Below are 5186 nucleotides of genomic sequence, written 5' to 3'. Positions count from 1 at the left end.
AATAAACAACTTACGTTCGGCATTTGCGGCTTCTGTATCTGGCTTATCGCTGTGAGTTTCATGTGAAACTTTTTCTGCTGTTGAATAGCGATAATCGAAATTAAATTCACTACCGAAAAATCATCACGAAGGAACAAACTATACTTACGATTTCCTTCGTCTGTTTTTTTCTTTTGCACAAATAATCTTTTTAAACCTTTAATTTTGTCACTATTTTGCGACATTTCTTAAACTTATTTTTAACAAGTACGAAACAATTATGAAATTCGAAATAGCTACTGGAATAAATTGTCAAATGTTTGAGATTAACAATAACAAACTTGCGCCGAATAACACTTGTGTCGCGACTCAAAGCACCGTTAGTAATAATTACAGCATCGTGACAATACTTGCAGCTACTTGCTCAGTATTCAGTACCTCAATACATATGAAAATTATGCCAATAATTATTCCATCAATATTTAGAGTTTTTGCTGTGTGAGACAATGCTCGATGCAGAGTTTTCTATACATACACATAATTCATGACAATACAAAAATACAATTACAGCAACGATTTTCGCTGATATGCAGCACTTCGTACGCAATACATTTATATTATTCATGTGAAAATCATACCTAAGGTGACCAACTCCTTTCCTGGCAAATTCCGTACAAATGAGTGAAATTTACCTTAAAAATCCGTATAAATCCGTACACTGAAAAAAAAATCCGTACACTAGAAAATGCAGTAAATGAACGATTTTTTTTTCGCATTGTAGATTCTTATTATTAAATCACAAACTCGCATCAATCGACATATTTAAGTCTTGAACTTCATCTTTTTCATTATTTTTTGAAATCATATTTATCTTGAGAACAAATCTTCTTTAGCAAATCTTCATTGTTTTTCAAAATATTGAAAAATTCAATGCATGTGTAATCTAAGTTTGATTTAACGAATAATATTGCTTTCAAAGTCTCAATCTTCATTTGCGATGATTCCGTTTTCCAAGTGTTCGTAACGTCAGAGAATATGCGTTCAGTAATTGCGTTAGCTCCCGGTTTACTTTTTGGTTTTCTGAAAATCGATTTCAGTTGTTTGCGCTATTGGCCTTGAGTTGATGCAAACTCATTTTTTCAGTAAAAAGACGGAAGAACTGAAAACCAAATGAAATAATAATCATATATTTGATGCTTGAATTGTTCGAAATAATTCTGTGTATAAGTTAAAGATGAATTATGCGAATTTCAGATTTTTTTCATACATTTTTTTAGATTTTCATGCAGTTTTAAAAATCCGTACAAATCCGTAAAATTCCGTACAAATCCGTATGAGCGAAAAAATCCGCAAACGAATCGAAAATTCCGTACGATACGGAATAATTCCGTACGGTTGGTCACCTTAATCATACCTAATATCGATCAAAGAGAACTCACACATTTGATTTGCGCGCGACTTATTGTCTGTATTTGTTCAGTTTGGCAGTTCTGAAATCTTGGCTTGCTTTAGCGCGATTTTTAAATTTTTGTTATGTTTTTTCTTCATTTCCTTCGATTTCGAAGCTGCCCGAATCGCATTTCAGGGCTGCCCGTTCTGATTTCAGAACTGCCCGTTTGAGCCGGAACTGCCACTAAAATACGCCGTGCAATAAGGTATAGGTAGGATACGATGACATTGGAACAAATCTACGCATTTCCTTAAAAAATTACAAGCGAATCTCATGCAAAACCAAATCCATACTCAGTAACACTTTCCATAGAAATATAGACAGCTCCTCAATTAGTTTGAAATTCCAATGAACACACACGGAAAGAAATACTTCTAAAATCCAATACAAATCACATAAAAAAGAAAAAAAATCTGTCACTGTCGCACCAACACCGCCAACTTTTTGTTTCCATGAAATAAATTATTCGTAGTGGTAAACAATCCATGGCACAGATCCGAGAAAAAAATCACTAATACTAAGAAAAAACTTGTTCCGTGTATGTCATAGGACACTTGCGAAGATCGAAAAATGTATTTATTTTATTAAGTTTATCAAGCACTTTTCAAGAAGTATTTACCTAGCATCGAATTTTCGTTCAAGCTTTACTATCTAAATACGGTCAAACTAGTTATAATGCCATCGTTAGATGACGTTTGTTCTGGTCAAAAGCTTGAAGGTCCTCCGTGGTGTGCGTTTTCCATATTATCGCTAAAATGTTATTTTATCTCATTAAATCAAGAATATTAAAAAAAATTATTGATTTTGAAATGAAAGCCGATTCGGTCTGTGTTCTAATCAATCATTTATTCTAAATAAATGCAGAAGTTTCAAGTCATCTTCAGGGCCTAAAAACACAACCCCTGCACCACACTAACAAAACAAAGTAAAGCACGAATTTGCGATGAGCGCATTCAGTAAAGATCATTTCAATTCTTTACGTCGTTAGACGCAATCATGAACGCGACAAATTGAACGCATCAACAATGTTCCGTAATGAAAAAAACATTTTTTACTTATAAAATTGATGTTTATCACGTGCTACGCTCTCACAAAAATCAATTTTCCACATTCGTGGCTTTTGTCTACTTTATTAACAAATATAAAAAAGATTCAATAATACATTGAACGATCTGTGTCACAACTTTTGACACTTGTCTTGTAGCGCTAGAAGTGAGCTGTCAGACGCTTAGATGCAGGACCTTCGCCTAAAAACAACAATGTTTTGGTTTCAAGGATACTATGACGATGCAAGCGTAATAATGGGCTGTAGTATTCTACATTGGTGGTGACAGTGGATAAATTAAAAAGCCTCACATTTCTCAGAGAGCCCAAATCCAACAAAATATAATTCTAATATTTAATACCGTAAGCAATTTAATAGACAAATAACTGGAGTTATTTTTTTGACAGAATAATAATCGATAATCGAGTATGGGCATAGAAAAAAATCATCCGATTATTCAGCTAAATTAGTTCAGCCATTCGCCACCTGAAAAATACACATCGATCAAAAAGATCAAACCAATTTCTTATTTAATGAAAATAAATATCCTACATTACCATTGTCAGCAGCGTTCAATTATCAACTTTCTTTCCTTCACCGATAAAAAGTCTAGCGACATCATTGTGACCTGAAAAATAATAATACAGATCAATGAAAAAGGTCCAAACAGTATCTTATTTAGTCAACATTACGATTGTGAACAGCTGATTGAAGTGGTGTCCAATTGAAATAATCTTTAAAATTCACGTCGGCTCCGTTATTGATGAGCTCTTCAGCGACATCCTTGTGACCTGAAAAATGTTACAGATCGACGAAAGAGATCAAAACAATTTATTATTTAGTGAAAATAAATATTCAACATTACCTTTCATGGCTGCTAAATGAAGAGGTGTCTGATTAAATTCATTTCCAATATTGACTTTAGCTTCTTGGCCGATAAGAAGTTTAACAATATCCTTGTGTCCTGAAAAATAACACAGATCAATGAAAAAGATCAAATCAATTTCTTATGTAGTGAAAACAAATATTGAACTTCACCATTCTCAGCGGCTTAATGAAGAGGTGTCCAATTCAAATGATTTCCGATATCAACATGGGCTCCCTTACCGATGAGCTCTTTAGCAATATCGGAGTGACCTGGAAAAAACAGATCGATGAAAAAAATCAAACCAACTTCTAGCCTCTATAACAGTTATGAGAAAAAAGAGCGTCACATGGGTACTGAGTACTTCTACTGTTCGAACTAACACAGAAACGCACACATTATAGTAGCTCTCTATGTACATGATTCTCTGTTTCTGCAAGTAGTCCCCAAGTGGCACTTTATTTTTCTAACTTAACTTTTCCTATCTGTTTATAGAGGCCCATAGAAGTTGCTAAATTCTTATTTAGTAAAAATTAATACTCAAAATTACCTTTCTTAGCAGCATAATGAAGAGGTGTTAGGTTAGATTCATCTCCAATATTGACATTGTCTGCTTTACGAATGAGCTCTTTAGCGATATCCTTGTTACCTGAAAAATAACACAGCTCGATGAAAAGTATTAAACCAAGTTCATATGTAGCGAAAATGAGCCGGAGACAGCAGTCGCGAGTGATGAAAGCACCCTAGTGCTGGAAGTCCAACACACGTCTATATACACGCAATTTCGAACTTTTTTTTAAATTATCATTGGCAGCAGTTAAATGGAACTGTGTTCGTTCGATGAAAAACACAGATCGATGAAAAAATCAAACCAACTTCCAGCCCCTATGACAGTTATGAGAAAAAAGAGCGTCACATGGGTACTGAGTACTTCTACTGTTCCAACTAACACAGACACGCACACATTATAGTAGCTCTCTATGTACATGATTCTCTGTTTCTGCAAGTAGTCCCCAAGTGGCACTCTATTTTTCTAACTTAACTTTTCCTATCTGTCTATAGAGGCCCAGAGAAGTTGCTAAATTCTTATTAAGTAAAAATTAATACTCAAAATTACCTTTCTTAGCAGCATAATGAAGAGGTGTCCGATTCAAATGATCTCTAACATTAACGTCGAATCCATTTTTGATGAGCTCTTCAGCGATATCCTTGTGACCTAACAAATAATACAAATCGATGAAAATGATCATTTTCTATCGATAATTTCTTTTTAAATAGAAATAAATATTCAACATTACCATGGTAAGCAGCTCTGTGCAGAGCTGTCTTTGTGTCTCTTTTGTTCACTGAAAATTGAAAATGAAATGATAGATCAGTGTAGTGAAAAAGAATGTCTTAATTGTCCGCGAAATGAATTTTTCCACGCACTCTTGTGTGTATGTGAATGTGTGTCTCAAGACATCAATTTTGACATTTCAGAATTCTGAAAGCTCTTTACAAGAAAATTCGTGATAACTAATAGTAGATTCTCAGCAATGTGGTCATAAATCAGGCAGAATCATTGTATATATGGTCGCGGTTGCGTAAGACGAAACCACTGAAAAAAAGTTAAAAGTGAAGAAAAAATGGTCTTGAAGTTATTAGATTGCTATGAAATTTTGCACCAAACTATTAACTCATAAACTCAATATATTCTGAGAATTTCATGGAAATTGGATTATTTTTACTTTTCCGCAAACTTTGTTTGTATGGAAAAATATTGGTTTTACTAGCCAAAATTTCATGACATCTCCTCTTTCGGACCACTATAACGTCACGCCAAACTTCAAAAAGCACATATCTGTACA

The 5186-nt window shown here is 34.0% G+C and overlaps 1 long non-coding RNA gene across 1 annotated transcript; it reads right to left on the bottom strand.

Annotated features, from left to right (window-relative positions):
- Positions 1 to 2321: 2321 nt before the first annotated feature.
- LOC129571940 (uncharacterized) lies at positions 2322 to 4685 on the bottom strand. Its single transcript, XR_008688363.1, has 8 exons — positions 4638 to 4685; positions 4457 to 4555; positions 3890 to 3988; positions 3513 to 3611; positions 3340 to 3438; positions 3167 to 3265; positions 3032 to 3102; positions 2322 to 2960 (listed from the first exon to the last, which is right to left on the bottom strand). It is a non-coding gene; the product is annotated as an uncharacterized LOC129571940 (long non-coding RNA).
- Positions 4686 to 5186: the final 501 nt, after the last annotated feature.

Source organism: Sitodiplosis mosellana, unplaced genomic scaffold (genome assembly GCF_009176505.1).
Source record: "Sitodiplosis mosellana isolate CC-2019 unplaced genomic scaffold, AAFC_SMos_1.0 Smas_scaffold_3787, whole genome shotgun sequence".
Classification (NCBI taxonomy): Eukaryota; Metazoa; Arthropoda; class Insecta; order Diptera; family Cecidomyiidae; genus Sitodiplosis; species Sitodiplosis mosellana.
This window is presented reverse-complemented; position numbering and strand designations above follow the sequence as displayed.